The sequence below is a fragment of the Corvus cornix genome, chromosome 3 (genome assembly GCF_000738735.6).
Source record: "Corvus cornix cornix isolate S_Up_H32 chromosome 3, ASM73873v5, whole genome shotgun sequence".
Taxonomy (NCBI): Eukaryota; Metazoa; Chordata; class Aves; order Passeriformes; family Corvidae; genus Corvus; species Corvus cornix.
The window spans coordinates 23990627-24008797 of NC_047056.1; the positions used below are offsets into that span (position 1 = coordinate 23990627).

The 18171-nt window shown below is 40.9% G+C and overlaps 1 long non-coding RNA gene across 1 annotated transcript; it reads right to left on the reverse strand.

The window, feature by feature from the left end:
- Positions 1 to 1143: 1143 nt before the first annotated feature.
- On the reverse strand, positions 1144 to 16288 carry LOC109143781. The gene is made up of 3 exons (XR_002044141.3): positions 16111 to 16288; positions 3417 to 3594; positions 1144 to 3310 (listed from the first exon to the last, which is right to left on the reverse strand). It is a non-coding gene; the product is annotated as an uncharacterized LOC109143781 (long non-coding RNA).
- Between the last annotated feature and the right edge of the window lie 1883 nt (positions 16289 to 18171).

An 18171-nucleotide genomic window follows, 5' to 3' on the forward strand; every position in this document is an offset into this window, starting at 1 on the left:
TGCTGCACTGTTCACTGCTGAGAAGTTTTCACTTGCAAGAAGTAGAAAATGGAGCCATACATGGAGAAAGTTCATTTTGTTATCTTCTACGTTTTTTTTCTATGTGGGAGTGATTAGGTTTTGATCATAAATTTAAGAATTATTGGATAAAATTAATTTTGAATTTATATGAGAAGTACTACACAGTGTAGACGATCAAAAATCTTGTTTTTTTCAATCAAGTGCAAAACATGCTATGCCATGTGTTGATCAAGAGCAAGAGCATCACATCACCTGGAACAACTACTCAGCTCATGCATTTTAAACCAAATCAGTATTGAAATGGTTGGTAGAGTTACTAATGGCCCATAGTTAACCAGTGATCACTAATTCAGAATCAATATCCTGTTAATACAACAGATATACCCCCAGTATCAGGAATTTATGAGAAGTTAATAAACACCTGACTATTTCTAAACACATTTATAGCACAGTTGTGGTTATTGCTGTTTCCATCCCAAGGTCTCACCACCAGATATAAATCTTCATGCTTCTTAGACCATCTACCTCCCCCAAAATTTATCGTAACTATTAATAACAAAGAACTGAGAAATATCAAGGTTCTTGCTTACCAGCCAAGCAAACTAAGTTCTTACAATTTATCCACTTAGGTGTCACTGAAATGAAACAAAACACCTCACATTTAAGACACTGATCTTACAGACTCCTACAAGCCCCTATAGGACTGCCTAACTTTGCCACAAGGAGCAGTTCTATTTTTGGCACAGACACACAGAGAAGAATGAGAATAAAGCAAACTTATGCATGTTTGCTAGATTGGTACTCCATGTCTTAAAAGTTGGTATACTGAAAGCAAGGTGTTCAGTAGTTTATTTAAACATATTGATTACCTTGACTATATTTTAATGACGGTTCAATTTTTAGTCTTTTCATTGCAACAGTGATTCAGCAGCTGCTTGCTCTAAGGCTTGCAAACTATTTAAAAGTATCTAGAATTACACCATGAGGTTTTATTTTTATTTTTCAAAAAATAGCATGAATATTTGATTAGTCAGTTCACAAATTTTAAGTAATACACACACAAAGTTTAATTTGTAATGAGGGAATCTAAGAAAAACCCAGCTGCTTGCACAGCTTGGGAGCCAGTATATTCAAACTCTTCAGAGGCACAAAAAGGCATACTTGAGATTCCAAGGCTCGGCTTTACAAGATTTCCAAGCACTCAACCTTAAAAAGCCTTAGGAATAGAAAGTACAGGCTCTCCACATCCTCAATACCTGCTTCTGGCTCTTGCAAAGCAGACACTCAAATGCTGTGAAGATTGGCATGCACAATTGTTGGTTAACTGAAGAGATATGCCATGGCCCCTATACCATGCACCTGTCTGCATTTTCACAAATGTATCTGTCTGCAGCACAGTTTTGGAGGTGTTAAATATGTAATTTCATATTTTCCAATCTAAAATTAGAAATAATTTTTTTTCAAATTTCTGTCAACTATAATGGGCCTTAAAAATTTTAATTTCTACAGAGCAGTTCTACTGAATTCACCATCACCTAGAATTTTACAGAAAAACACCATATCTTCTTCTACATCAGGCTATTAATCCAGCAGAATTACCTTTTCAGGTTTAGAGATATATGTGCAATATACTATTTCCAATCTTAGTTCACCTCTGTTTGGAGCTGGAACAAATCCATGTAAGAATTGCCAACTGGAAAAATACTGGTAGGGCAACAGATTTGCCGAGGGCTGGATTACACCATGCAACCATAAAAACCCCAGGAGCATGTTTCAGCCACTCTTTCTGGAATAATTTTCCTTGTCTACTGTGGCAAGTCATATTAAATATAGAGATAGTTCAGTGGCAGCCTTTACTGACACTGACCAGCAGCAGCAAGTGACATTTTAAGGTAGATCATGATTGTGGGCAAAATCCTGATCTCAGTCTCTCTCTCTGGAATGCCATTGACTCCAGTGGACAGGGGTTGAAAGATGATTAGAGCTGAACAGCCTTTTTTGGGAAAATAATTACATTTCAGGATATTAAATGGCAACATAGATTGACACTTTTGACAGGCAACATTTTAACTTTCAAGAAAGTTACAGCCAGTGAAAATCACTACTACCTGCCACTAATTTGCAGAGAGAACTGGCCATTTACACAGTATTATGTATTCAGCTACCATTAGATTAAGTGGCTGTTTTCCTTGTGGGGCTTTTGCAGTCCATACTGTTATGAAAACTCATGCAATAGTGGATTGAAGCTTGACTCATTGAATTGAACCGTAAAACACAAACTTCCCTGGAACAGAATATTCATGAATGCACCAATCCATCTTAGACAGCTTATGAATAGTTGTCATGGCACAATAAAATTGCTTTGAATTAAAACCAATTAACTTCCAAACACCACTCCAGCCGAAACTAACCATGAAGTCCACACAATAGTAGAGCCAACAAGCAGAACCTACTGGGAAGGAGCTTAGGCTATCACAGCGAGCCATGCCACATATTTTCCTCTCTATAAGCCTTGTGGATCCATGAAAAAGAAACAAAATATGATTAATTCCCCTTTGCAGTCCACCAGTCTTTAGGTACTGGATTGTCCGTCTGTGCCTGTTGGCTGCTAGCACAGGCTGGAACAGAAGTCCCAATTATCTCAGCTGTAACAAAAGAAAAAGAACAATCCCACTTGAGGAAGGAAAGCTACAGTCTGTGCTATCTCTGCTCATCCTCCCCTTGCCCTCCCAGCGTAGTCAAGAAAAGTTCAGTACTAACAGATTATGCAATGCAGAGGAATAATTTTGCATTTGAAGTAAAATGTGCTATGAATATTCCCACAAATAGTTTAAGACTAACAAAGAGCCCAGGAGTATTACTGCTAAAATGCTCCTCCAAAGGGGGGCACATGGCATTCTGCTGTTCTGAAATGAGTTATACAGAGTACAAAGACCCCATGGTATTGACCAAGAGGCTAAGTAAGAACCTCACCCTTTCAGCTCTTTGTGCTGTAGGAAATATTTAGTGCAACATATTTACATTTATTCTGCTCCTAACAAGAGTGATCTCTCTCCTGGAAGAGGGTACTGTCAGTTTCCTTGGCCAAAAGACACACAGCAGGAATTTCCTTCAAGTACTGCAGATGGCACACTGACATCCACGGACCTACCAATCCTCCCAGTTATAGTGTTACCCCAAACAGGCTTCTCTGGGAATGACAGGGGGTGAGTGTCTTCCCAGACGCAGCACAAAGCATGCCTTCTGAGCTCTGATACCAGCACAGTCAACTGGCAAGAGGAGTCTTGGTCTAGAGGGAGTAAGAAGACAACCAGAGAACAATGAAAAATTACATGTAATTACTCATAAATCTGTATTTAGTCATTTATGGAATGAGATGATAACAGAAAAGTTACCTTTTACTGTACTCTGATCATGCATTTTGACCAGACGTTTATTTAAGAAGTCCTGTTAGGCCACTGCAGAAGTAGACACGGCATGAAGAGCAGCTCTGGCTCCTACCATCCCCCATGCACTCTGCCTGTGTAATTCAGCGGTGTTAGGAAGATCCGAAGGCTGCTGACACCTTTGTACCTGCACACACACAACAACCCAGAGTGTTTTCCTTTAAGGAAAGCAAAAGGTACTCAGGTGAACACGCTCAAGCCAGGAGAGAGAAAGTGAAATATTTCAAGCCTCAGTTACTTTCCTGGTGACCACTGCTTCTTCTTGGGGACTTCGGGTCATCCCAAACCAACACAGTTTCAAATGGAGTCATGCCATTCTCAGATGAAAGGCAACAGGTTAACAAGGCACATATGAAGAGCAGTGAATTCTTCAGAAACAGCCCTACTTAGAACAAAAACATGTTTTTTTACTCATTCTTTCTTTGCACCTTATTGTGAGTGCTAAAACCCTCTGTACTCTGGACATCAATAATAGCAAAGCAAACATGCCATGCAATCTTACTCTACAGCTCTGTTTCCTTCATGAATCTCAAAGCACTGTAGGAAGGAAGGGAAATACTGCTGCTCCTATTTAAAGTGGATGGTTCCTATTTCACAGATGTAGTTACCACACCACAGGTTCCCCTCAGACAGCAGAAATGCTTCCTCAGTGCAGCTCTAACTATAAAGAGAATTAGCCCAGTGATGCATTTGGACCAAGACATGCAAGGGAGATGAATACATGGCTTGAGGCATTTTGTTTCAAAGTCTGTATCTCTAGAGGACATGTGAAGATTAGAGAAGATCTTTCTCACAGACACACAAGTGCAAACACCTGTATGTTCTTTGGGCTTTATTGTATATAATGACTTTTTTCCATTCTGTTTAACCAGCACATCTTCCCTACAACTGGAAATGGTTAGAAAACAGCAGGAAAGTGGGGTTGGGAGGGAAGCAGGGGAAAAAGAGAATATTTACCTGCTGCTTGAAATATTTCCAGATTTGAGGTTTCAAGGTGGGGGGAGAAAGAGGAGGGGCCTGTTTCTCTAAAAACTGTGTGAATTCAAAAGTCAAAATCTTTACATTTCTAAATGCCAAAATTCAGTGGCATTAAGTCAAAACAGATGTTTTATTTCAGTTTTGCATTTTTTAAATGGACATAAGTTTGAATATTGTCATGCCATAACAAGAATTTCTGTTTAAAAAGTGCTATAAAGAACTTAATTTTCCTTTTTCTGGAGTTTTTTTGAAGGAGGTGTCCCCAGGGAGGTCCTAGTAGGAAAAAAGAAGGGGCTTTCTGATCTCCTCTACTTCCAAGCCTGACTTTAATCTGTAACAAAAACAGCTCATCTCATAATCTTTATTATTCTGTACTCAGACCCAAGAAGGTGTTAGAATATTCCCCATTGGAAACTATATGATGATAAAATGTATTATGGGCACTGCAGACAGAACCTTTTATCACTTATAATTTATGGAGAAACTATAGGATATAGTAGGATAAAGTAGGATATAAAAGTGAAGAAGAGGAGAGTACATTTTTCATTTTGCAATGTAGAAATATGTATTTCTTACAAATTTATAGGTCTGGGTTGACTTTATTTTTATTATTTTTCCTGATACAGTTGTCATAATGTTTAATAAACTTTTTATGATCAATACTTGACATTTGGCATCTTAGCTGCAATTTTTTTGAAGATGGTATTATACTCACTTGAAAGACTATTAGAGCAGACCATGCAAACATACATATGCAAAGGTACATGCCTCTGTGCTTTCATTTTCAATTTTAATACAGCATGCTGTAATACAAAGGGTAGAAAAGAATTCTAAAGGCAGATTTTCTTAACTGTTTGCTATATTGAAAAAGCTGCTTTGTGAATGATAAAATTGCCATATTTGCATGAAAATGCAAAATCTTTTTTAAATTTTGAAGCTAAGCACCTGGCTTCTGCAATCCAATTCCTTTGAAAGGACTTCTGCACCACCACAGTGATATTTATGCAAATATGCCCTATGAGATGAGCCTGAAAGACTGGGGAGCAGTTAAAGGGATTTTTTTGTACAATGGATAAGAATAATCTGAGAGGAAGAAAAATGCAGTTTCAAACCACAGAGTTAATGGTGTGGATCCTGTGAAGAGAGAGGGAGCAGGGAGGGAGAGAAGGGAAAATGTGTCTCAAGATTCAAGCTAAGAAATACTAGAATTGCTTTGTGAAAGGCAGAAATAGCTCTTGTGTCTATTTTTGTCTTTTGCAAAGTCTAAATAGCACAGAAGAGCTCAGGGTCAGATTTTTTTAAAACACAAAGGATGTAGGTAAGACAATTTGGGTGCAGAGAGAAGTGTGTTATCTGTCATCCAACTCCCTTTGTGAATCATGAGGTGAGCAACCCATTTTAACTTTAAAAATCAACCCTCACCTCCATGTGCAGAATAATATGAGTGAGTAGCATTTCCTCATTAAAATGCTTTTCCATAACCCTTCAAGCAGTGATCATGTTCAAGAGCCATTTGTCAGAGAGCAGAGTGCAGTAGGGGCACCACAGTACAGCAGGATGTCACTTCTTTTGACTATTAAATCTGCACCCTCAGCTGTTCCTTTATAATACAGTGCAAGAAAATACCTCCATTATGTTGGGTTCCTGCATAGCTGGGCTGAGCCTGTGATTTCATGGCAAGAGGAAAGCCTGCAGTTCTCTGAAAGAGTAATTTTTGCTCCCTGTGTCTGGACCTCAGCCCCATGCTGTCTGCAGGGCTGGGGAAACGTCATTTTCACCCACGAATTACCAAGAATCAGACCAGCTTCTGGTGGGGCTCATTTACCCATGACAGCATTTCCTGGGGGTGACAAGGTGGCTCTGGGAGTGGCTGATCTGTAACACCCCTCTCCTCTAAGGAGCCAGCACTTGCTCTTTGGTCCCGGATAAGCAGGGATGTGTCACCCATGGCGGGGAGGGGGACATAGGGTGTATGGGAGCTCCCTGTGCTCCAGGTCAGCTCCAGCCCAGGCTGTCAGTGTGGAGACTCACCACAGAACAACAATGTGTTTGCAATTAAACGTTTTAGCATCACTGTCCCTGTGGTGACTCTTGATTCAGCTTGCTGTCTGTGGGGCAAATAGATCCTATTTTACATTGGGAGCATACGTTGATGTGGGCAAGGTGGCTTTTGGTCTGAGACAAAGCAAAGCACTTCTGTGCTTGGAAAAAGGTCAAAGCACAACAGCAGCTCTGGCCCAAAAAGCTCTCTTCTCCTGTTTCTATTGCGATATTTTCTGTTCTCATGCAATTTTCAGAGTAATCAAAACCAAATGATTCCAAGCAGCAGCTAAATGAAGTTAAGGAAGAGGTTAATATAAACTATGTGAAAAGACACACACTTGAAAGAATTTTCAGTGTAAGCAGACGAGAAGGTTGAGACTGTGAGACAAAGGAGAGCACATACGTCATTCAACAGGGAGCTGGTAGGAGTGGTACAGCTTTGTGAAGTGAAACTGGAATGTCACTCATTTCCCTAGTTATAAACCCATGTGTCACAGTCCCCTATGCCACTCTTGAGTGGCTCAGGAGTGAGTCTTCAGTTCACAATTCAGTTTGCAATTTTTCAACTTGGTTTTTACTGTTTGGGTCAAACTTCCCCCTCCTTAAGTGTGTGTCAAGATAGGTATTTCTGATTCATTAAACACAGTATGTTCATATGTGCACTGTGTGCTTCAGGGCTGAAGCCTTATTTCAGTGTTTACTAATATTTACAGAACATTATTTACCCGTCTCTTGACAATCACAAAATTGTTGTTACCCAGAATGTTCCTTTTTCCCTCAGAGTCATCATTCTGAGTTCTTTTGTTTCTTTCTTTCTGGCTTGTTTGCATTCCCTTTACTTTCCAAACCCATCCTATTTCCTCTCAGGTGATTTACAAAGAAAGTCAGTGACCTTCCACTGTTCAACTCTTACATAAACTGTCTTGACAGAATTGTGGGCTTTAAGGAAGGGGGTAGGCGGAGGAGTCTGGCTTCTTGGCTGAGGGTGCAGCTTCCCCAGAGCTTCAGTTTGGGCTGTACATTGTTTGCAGAGCTAAATGACATCCGTACACACCATTAGCTGCCCAAATATTAAGCTGGCTGTATCACTAAATTCTTGTCAATCCCTTTGTTTTGACTAATGTAAAATTTAGCCTGTATTTTACTGTAACTGGGTGATTGAAATATTTCTTGTATCATTTCATCATTACTCAGAGCCAAACAAGTGTGGCCAATGACTAATGGCACATTCGTTGTGGGTCATGGATACCTGGTGATCTGCATGGGTGCACATATTTCCCAACATCCACTATATTCGGAAAACATTGTGCAGAATGGGGCCTTTGTAATACAAATTTTAAAAAACTCTTCTCTGAGGTTTTTAATCATGTTTGCTTGCAGTGTGTTTTCAATAATCATGTCTATTATTCCTGTGCTAGTCTGGAGCTGTGTCTTGGCATCTGCTCACAGACATTGTGTAAATATATATATATAAAAATCAGATTTTAAAGCTGCTCAGGACTGGACTAACTGTTGCTTCCTGGCATTATCTTAGCAAGCAAATTTATTGGCACAGATAGTCATTAAGTAGAACAAGTCAGAAGTGGCTCTAATAGAAGTCCATTTTAAATTGGTGCAATGCAAAATCTCAGTAGAAGCCCAGTTCCCTGAGGTACAGACATCTGATCAAGGAATGTGCTGGAACACTTGCATCCAGTAAACACAAGCTCAGCTTCACATGTTTGTATGACATTGAATAATTGCAGAGAATTGACATTTTGTAGTGCCACTCCCCATCCTAAAATTCCCTGTGCTCCTGCTACAACACTCTCCCTAGTGGGCTTTCCATCAGCCAACAGAAGAAAACCTCTCCCCCAAAACATCCCACAAGGAGAAGGGATGCTTCTGACTCTGTTGCTGGGGTTGTCCAGAGAGGAACTGATGGATTGTAGCCCCAACAAAGCAGCTTCTCTCCATCCCTGCAGGGTGAGCAGTCTCAGCCACAGCCTGCTCCACATCTGGTTGTCTGCTCCATCTTTTGGCACTGAGTCTGCATGGATATTTGCAGTCTGTTGAGGGTGTGATGAACATGTCAAAATGATGGTCAAGCATGTCAGTTTTCATTTCATGTAGCATTGCCAAAGTATGTTTTTATTTAAAGTAAGGCTATTTTGAAACCCTCTTTCATTCTTCGGTGATGTCTCACAGATTATTGAAACTCATTTTGGTAACGCTGAAGTGGTCTTGAGACCTTAACCTCCATTTTTCATGGGCTGCTCAGGGAATTTGCTGCTCTTCCCCAAGCTGAACTCTACAACAGGCAGATAGAATGGCTTTCAATGTTAAGCTTTGCACTTGCAAAAAAAAAAAATTCCAGCAATGTTCACATTTTGCAATGTTTATATGTAACTGCAGAACAGGCTTTCTCCCTGTTGGAAGGGGCTGGATCTGAACAGCATAAGAGCTGTGCCACAAAAGGGGAGTGTGCTTCAAGTGAAGACAGTAAACACCAAGGAAGGAAATATGTACAAATGAGGACACCCAGGAAAGTTAATTCTTATTTTTCTTTAAAGTGGATTGGTTAAATTAAATTAAAATCTCACATAGATGCTTTTTCTTTTTCAAAGGGATTAAGTACTGGCAGCCACAGAGGTGTGTTTAACAATATTCACAGGGCAGTTTATTTCAATTAAATTAATTAATTTCAGAATTCACTCTTTAATTAAATTCAAGCTCACTTTTAAAATATATGATTTGTTGACAAGCCCTAAATGAATAGCCCTCCTAACAAAGTTGTGTTTTTGCTAACTTGAAAATGGGAAAAATAATTCTAGAACACTGGTGTTGCTTAAGGGGAAGGAGCATTATAAGGAGCTGGTACAAGGGAGTGCCTGGCTTTGTTTTAAATTGCAAACCTTTCTATGACTTTTCCTTTAATTTTTCAATTCCTGCCCCAGGTTTCTCCAGAAGGGTTCAAGATGCAATTTAATGATAAGAATGTCTCATGGCTTGGTGAACAATCATTCCATTTTGGTAGATCTGTAATGACTTGAAACTTATCAAAAACAAGATCAAGCGCATTCTCTTAGAGAAATGTGTTTCAAATGGAGCCTGCTCTTCCAAGGTTCCATTTCAAGGACCAAGAGTGGGCAGAAAGCATAACATCCATTTTTACACAAAGAAACGCCTGTACTTTTGGTTCAGTGAACTGAAAATTCAGTGAGATCCAAGGTCTGTTGGACAACTGGATGACTACAGCTTCTAGGAAAAAGAAAAATAAATTGATAAGCCAGAGTGACTAATTACTAGTTCATTTATGGTGCAGTTGCTTATGGTTTGAACCCACAACCTGTGGTATTTCCACAATGCATGAATACATTGGTGCGTAGCAACCTTCTAAACTTGCTAAAAGGCAGATGTTGAACAGAAATCTTCACTTTCTTGAATTGCTGTTTATTATCTGAGAAACTTTGGGCAGCTAAAATATGATTCCCCAAGGGGTTATTAGACATTATCTTGACCCCATGCAGCACTTTAGCACCAAGCTTAAGAGCTCTACTGCACCTTTAAGCCAGAGGGCTCTCCAGCACCTTGGTTATGACATCCCATGCGAAACCTGCTGGGTAAGGAACAGGAAAGTAAAGTAATTCCAGTACTCTAAGAGTTAAAAGCACAGCTGCAGCATTCCAGTAACAACATCCCGGAAACACCAGCTCCCATAAGAACACATTGACCACAAAAGTCTGTCAAGCTTAAACACAGCAAATTGATTACTGCTACTTTTTTAAAAAGCCCTGTCTAGTGACAACACATTTATGAAACTGATTTGTAGCTGCAGTTATGGCGAGTATCGAGTGGATTTCCCTCTGCAAGGAGAGGAGGATAGCAGGAGACACTGTCCTCCAAAGGTCTTGTTCAGCCCTTTCTTTGGAGCCCTCAGCAAGAGGGAAGGTAGGCATCAGCAGCCATCACCTTCCACAGTGATCCCAGCTTTGTTTCACGATCACCCCCACACCATTCAGCCAGTTTTCCAGCTGGTTTACCAACCTAGCAGCACTGTAACTGTGTCACATTCAACACCCAAGCATGAGCTAAGACACTGAATCAGGTGGAATGGCCCTTACAGCCAAAGTTTACATGACACCTGATCCAGGCTAATAATGAAACATAAATGGGTAGATCAGAGTCCAACTTACTTCTAAGGAACAGACCACCAAACCCCACCATCTCAGACAATGCTGTAGCACTTGCAGCCTAATGAGAAATTCCTTTTTATCCTCCAGGACTATTACTTGGGTTGGTTGTCCTCGGCAGGAGATGACTTGTGTGCCAGTGCAGGGATGTGCAGGAGAGAACTTGACCTGCCTCAGTAGGTATCTGTGAGATGGGAAACTGCCTCTTTCTGGGTGGTATTGATTTCAGTATCTCAACTTACTGATTCTTCCATGGCACCTTGACGAAAGTCAGATATATCCAGATTCTGTCTGGCATTAAGTACTTCAAAAACACATACATATGCCAAGACCAGCCTGAGAAAAACTGTGTGTGATCTGAAGAATACATGTATTTTTCCTACTTTTGAGATAGCTTATCTCTATGCTTATCTCTTATTTTCAATAATTACAGCATCCAAGGCCATGATGTTAACAGAGCACAGAACGTGGTATTTAGAGAGCAGCAATTATGCAGCAGTTGAGACAAGGTCTATAAGCAGAAGAAATACATTTTATTAGTCTTGCTGCTGCTACAGGAAGAAACAAATAAATTCTGGCCTCGTGTGCACTGAACATCTTCTAAACATCTTTTGTTTACCTTTGCTTCTCTACAAACCATGCCGTTCTTACATCTTACGTAATAGGGGAAGGTTAAACAAACAACAGGTAAAAATGAGAGGACAAAGTTGGTTCCATCAAAAATAAAACATATATATATATATTATATATATACACCATTTTTTCAAATGTTAAGATGTTAAGTAAGAACCTGGATTCAAGCATGGTCTGTTTACTCCACCTTAGGCCTTAACATCTGAAATATGGCCCAGTCCATATTTCTGACTTATCACTTTGATTTTTGTCAAAACCAAGTAGCCCAGAAGCTGCTTGCCAGCCCTACTATTTGTGCCAGAAATGGAGAAAGCACATCCTTTTCTGCTAGTTCTAATTGTTGCCCAACACATCCTATGCTACTGTTTAAATCTTGGTAAAGATCTATTTTCCAAAGCATTATAACTGTAGAAATTCAGAATTGCCATCACAAATGTGAAATATTTAGATTCTTGATTTTGAGCAATCTGTAAGCCTACATGATTTCTCAAATTATTTTTCTGAAATACATGCAAGCAGAGATGTAAAAGGAAAGAAACTATTTCAAGATACCAATACTCACTGGTGACGGACTCTCACATTGTTTCTTTCAACTTTGGCCAAAACCTTTGCTTCTGCTAATACTAAGGAAACTTAAAGGATGCAGCAAAATAATAGAAGGAAATTCTTGCCTGGCAATTGTTTAAAACCCAGTTCAGCCATAACCTGTGGTAGGTGAAGAAGGCACAGCCTTACTCTTGAAAGGGCAGCTGAAGGCACTAAATACAAATACAATGATCACTGAACTGTAATTTACAGCTTGATCTGAAACTTTCCACAAGCAAAACCACAGTGGGTGAATCAGAGTTTCCACTGGGCTACCAGCATTGCCACCCCTGTTCAGGCAGAGGAACGTCTAAACCTGGCAGGGGGCCAGGGCCTCGCCCCTCGCTGGCACTGGGGACACTGACATGGAAAAGGTGCCCACAAGCATGGCTGGTGACCCAGTTCCTGGTCCCTCTGCTCAGAGGTGGGCAGGCTTCTGGCCACCACTGAATGAAAGATGGAGTCATCCGCAATGCCTGCAGACTTTCTGGAGATAAGATTGAGGGCTGACTCAGGGGGAAACGTGCCGCCTACTTATTCTTGCAGCACCCGGGATTTTCCCTGAAAACTCCCATTCAAAAATTCACACAGAGCTTCACCAATTTACGGGTAAGGAATCAAGCAAGACAAGCATCACCACACAGAATGAGAAATGGGATCTTCTTACTGGACTTTCAGTCTTTGATTTAGACTTCAGTTTTTACTCAGCTAAGCTACTGTAATGTCAAAGAAAATTTTGCCTGGTGCTTCTCTGAAGTATTTTGCAAACCAAACTGTGATTTTTCACTGAAATAATCTTAGTCTGAGGTTTATGGGGTTATCCTGCTAATGGCCATTGCCACAAATAGAGCCTCTGTGATATGTATCCCTTGGCCTCAGTAGACTTCCGAGATTTGTAGTTGTCTAGATTCAGCTTCCTTCCATACATACTGTAGAAGCTCTACATCACTAAATAGCCATTAATGATGAATAGTGAAAGTGTTCTAAAAACTTTTTTATTAATGATGCCATTCTTTTACATCTTTGTCTGCAGAGGCAAATTACTGTTTCTTTTTTTGTGCCTGATTCTGCTTTTGTTTATACTAGTGTTAATTTTTAACAGCTCTATTTACTTTATCTATTTTTTTATCTATTTACTTTGTTTGTCTATTTTTGTTTATCTACTTACTTTGTTTATGTATTAGTATTTTATTGCTTACAGCGGAAACTGGAAGCCTTTTTTTGACAGCTGGTGAGCCAAATTTTACTTTGTTACATGACTATGCACCGAAAATGAACCCTTGCATTAGTTCATTGCATTTTGCAGATTCTCTTTTACAATTCTCTTTCACTTTTTTCATTAGTAATTCCAAAGTCTTATTTCCTTTTGCATGAGATAACAAATCTTATTTTGATCAACTTGAAAGAGCCTTTCCTTGAGAAGAGAAAGTGTCAGAGCCCTTGTACACACTTGCAAGCTAGCAAAACATAGCTGCACTGTGGCACTATGCTTTCTGAAGCTGAGTGAAAGAGCTGAGTGTGGCTCCAAATATTTTCTGGATGCTTTTGGGGCTGTTTCATTACAAATTCAAATTTTATATTGCAGAAGATTGAAACAAATAGGTATCTGGGTAAAAGGTTTTGCATGTGTTCCCTGGCCTGGCTTTCTGACAAGATACCAACAATTTTTTCCACAAACAGACACGAACAATCAGAGTAGAACTCTGTGCAAGCCTCTGCTGTGAAGAAGGTGAGTGCTCTGGATTTAGATTTAATCATATTCTGGTGCATGCTCACCCATGTAGCAATTTGTCTTTTTGCATTAGGAATGAAATACACAGGTTGTCAGTTTAAAACATGCGTTTTCCCTTCTGCTTCTGTTACTCTTTCACTGGCAGGCTGAGAAGTCCATATTCTGAAATGAATTCTAAGAGTTAGGGTATGTTTTCTTTTGGCAGATCAGATTTTAAGGCTTTTCTCCTAAACATGTGAGATCTGAGGTTAGCTAAGCCTCATTCCCTTAAAAATGGGGCTGCAAAGGGGGCATAAGAAAGACAGAAGTGGTTTTCCAGAAGAAAGGGGTCAAGTACCCAGAAAGGGCATGGTATCTATTGAAAAGAGTTTTCATGCTATCACATATTCAGAGCCTATTTTTAGTTGCAAAAATGATCAGCAGTGACACGGCTTTTGTTGTCAGAGGCAAAATGTCTTTCACCTTCCTTTTACTTGCAGGTATTTCTGACTGTCTTCTGCCAAACCCAAGAGAAGTCAAGTGGTCAGAAAGATCACTTGCTGCTGATGTAGGGTTTGGCAGTGCAAAGATCTTTGGTATTCTGAACAAGTTTCATGGCTACCACTCTTCTGGAAGGGATGAGAGCTCTGAAGGACAGGACAGCTTGGGGAACTGGTATCATTTATCTTTCCACCAGCTTCTGAGGGGATGTGCTCCATCCTCAGCATACTCACTGACCCTTCACTGGACATGAAAAGGCTGAAGGTTTGTGAAGCTGAATTTGGAGAAACATCACAGACAGAGGAGATGAGGTGGAGGACAAGGCCACCCTCTGAGTAATTCATTGACTCAGTCTCCTGATAACACCCAGCATCTCCATTACGCAATGCAGTCTCTCACCCTGTAATTCTTCACTGCTGTTCTTTTGTGCTGTGTCCCATCAGTGCTACATGCTCCTGCAATTTGGAGTTGCCTCCCCCCACAGCCTATTGAATGGCTCCAGCCTGTTGAACAACTTAGAAAAACTAACACCACTTCTAGCTGCACGGAAAGCTGCTAAATTAATTCTTCGAACATCTGCCAGAGCATGGGGTTACTTCCCATTTTTGTCAGCATTCAGCCTTCTGGTCATATTCTCAGCTGCTCAGTCTCCAGCCTTCTCCCTCAAGCCTGCTTTTCATTTCCTGTCACTCAAATCCAGTCTCTCCAGCCCCCTTTCTGAGAAGGAAAAAGAGAAAAAAAACCTATGAGAATATCCTTTCACAAATTTACAAAGAATAAACTTATCTACCAAGTGTCAGGCACCAAAACTACTCACATCTAAGACATGCTTTTACTTGCACACTGAGCAGCAATGTATAATATCTCAGAAAAATTCTGAAAGAAGGGAACTTTTTGCAACATCTGCATTTCCAGCTGTATACTCATTCTTTCTTTTGTTCCCTGCATAGAAATTTGTATACAAAAATAATTTTTATATATTTTTATTAAAATAATTTATAAATATATAAATTTATCTATATAAAATAGTGTGATTCTTCTTTGATCTACAACCATATCCATACTTAAGCAGGCAAAAAAAATATTCCTAATAGCCACAGGGAAATGAAAAAAAGGATTGCCAATTAAACAGCACCAGTGTTGATGAAAATAGATTCCAGTGACCTGATGTTCACATTGTCTGCACCACTTGACCAAAAATATTTTCTTGGGGCTGAAATGCAACCTGGCAACTGAAGCAAAAAAAAGCAAATGGCAACTGAAAAGGTAGCAAGGCATTAGTCAGTGTTGAGTTTCCCTCACAAACCCATGAGCCCATGCAACCTACTACTAAAAGCAAGAGAGAAGTCTCCTGTGGCAACAAGGTACTCTTAGTAACAGACACCCAAATAATGCCACAATACTCATTGCAAGAGTGTCTCTCAATAGCAGGTGGTTATCACTGTGGTTTTGAGGAAGGCAAGGCTTCTAGGGGAAGACAAATCATTTTATTAGACTAGTTGGTGTACTTGGAAGAAGTGAACAAGCTTTGAAGAACACAAAGGCACAATCTGAAACCATTTTCATCCTGTTCTTACCCAAGCCACTCCTCACTCCTCAGGACAGGCTCCCAGCTGGGCTATTGCCGCACAAGTGTCCCCAGCCATGGGCTGCTGGGACTGTGGCCTTGCTGTAGCAATGTGCAACCTGGAGACTGCAGCAGGAGTGGAGAACCCATGGAGACAGGAGATGGGCGATGCTGGCATGACAAGGGGGTTCCCTGGCTCAGGAGCCCACAGGCAAGCCACATCCTGTGGCTTTCCCCTGCTGTTACCTTCAGGACTTTCTCTAGGGCTCCTGAGGGACAGTTGTGCACAGTGGTCCAGCACAGTGGGGAGTTTTCTGTGTGCCTCCCACTCGCAGCCCTTCAAAGCAGAGGCAGAGAGAGCATCACCCTCCTCCTAGCTCCCAGGGAAACCCACCCCTGAGCCTCTCTTAGCCCTAAGAGGCTGTCCCCTCCTCAGCACGCCATAATTCTCACCAGGTTCAATTCCTTCAGGGCCCTGTAGGCAGAACTTCAAGTCCCCATCACATATCTGAAGTGGGGAATTTTTCTGTTCAGCTGCAGGGGAATCCGACATCGCAGGAAAGCCAGGTGGGCTGTGCTGGCTCGAGCTGTGTCAGAGCTGTGCTGAGGAAAAGTGCTTCCTTAAGGATAAAACCCCCACAGCTTCTAGCAATGGAAGAGCTCCTGTCACTGCAGCATTGCACACGCCTTGTTTTTCAGGAGAGGAGAGGAGTGGAGGATGTGTGTGCGGATGGCTGTGGGTGACAGACAGCCTGGGGCAGGTGCCACAGTGCCAGTGCCTCACTCCCAGCCTGGCTCCCAGGGAGGGACGCAGCTCCCAGGGAACAAAGCTGCTGCTTTCCCAGTGTGCTGGGGAAGAGGCCACTCTGGTGAGCTTTCACACCACTGTCTGTGGGAGATTTTCTCATAGGGGAGCTGGCAGCTGCTTCCAGCAGCCCATGCACCACTCTGCCTATGCCTTTGACAATCCTTACCTTCTCTTAAACACCTCCTTGGCTGAAATGCCAGGCTCGTGTTGCAACTACCTCCCAAAGCCTTTCAGGTGCTCTTTTCCTGCATGCTGAATCTGCCCAAGTGAAGCCTGTCCCAGCTTGCACACATCTTTCTCACTGTGCTTCCCAGTCCTGAGGTCTGACCTTACAGATAAGTTACATAATGCATAATGTTATCAGAAACTCATGCAGTTTGTAATTTTCCCAACATCCCAGATCTTGGCACACAGCAAGGTTTTGGCTTTCTGTTTTATTAAGTATAGTTGTAGCCCTTATGGAAGTAGGATGATTGAAGAAGAAATGCTGTCAGTCTGGAAAATAAAGGGCAACCTAAACCATAATACATAGTTATTATTATTAAAAAATACACAGTGTCAGATGGTCTCAAGATTTCTAAAGGCTTGGGGTTGGCAATAAAAAAAAAAAACAACTTGCCTCTCATTCCTTGAGTCTGGAGAGACATGTATCTGCACTGCCAAAGCACAGCAATAGAGACTTCATTCTCATCCTGTTATCATCCATCATCACTCTGCCAGGCACAGACACACACAATTTCAAGCAGTCTGGGCCACATCCTTATTTAGAAAATAGTCTCAGCTTCCTTGTACTTTTGCTCAGTGCCTGCCTATGCCATGCAGCACATTAACATAACAGCTGACAGAATTAATCAGCAGTAATAAAAGCACTTGCATGACTTGACCCGTATAATCATTTTGAGGACATCTCTCTCTTGCCTGTTCTTTCACTCACCCTCTGTGTTTATGTCTAGTTCACTTATTCTTACCCATCATTTGCAGATCAATTTTAACTTGGGTGATTACTGAGCTGCACAGCAGAAGTTACTTTTGGCAGTGACTATGCAAAACAGGTCAAAGATATCTGCAAAGCTGGTTTTAGGCAGCCTTTTTTTTGTTTTTCTTTCTCTTAATGAAGACCTGTATTGCAAAAATGACACCAAAAAATGTCCTCCCCTCCCCCAAAAAATCCAATTAAGTTTAAAAAGAAATGCTAAGAGGCAAAGCAAAAAACAACCCCACCCAAACTTCAAAACAAAACAAACAATAAAAAAACCAAAGAAGGGAAGGAAAAACTACTTGGAAATGAGCACAAGATTTATTATGCATGATGGGAGATATCTCTCTTGTGTCCTGGTGTGTTATGTTGTTAATGAAGTATATTTAATACAATCAAAGGATACAAAAGGGAAATGTTCAGACTAGGGCAATGAAATTTTTTACAGATCTGTGGGCCTTCCTTACGAAAAGAAATGAAAATGCCTGATTTTATTTCATGTGCAATGAAGTAAAGCATGAGGACATGAGTAATTCTGTACAGGACCATTCAGGAAGAAGGAAGGCAACAATTACCATTTCAATAACGCAGGTAGAAAGATAGCTTTCTACCGGGACTGGTGGTAGAGACAAGGCAAGTCAAGCCCCAGGAAATTCCCTCTCTTAAAGCTACACGTATGCATGTTTTACCCTGGGAATACTGGTTTGTGTTACTTCCTGAGGGCTTACCC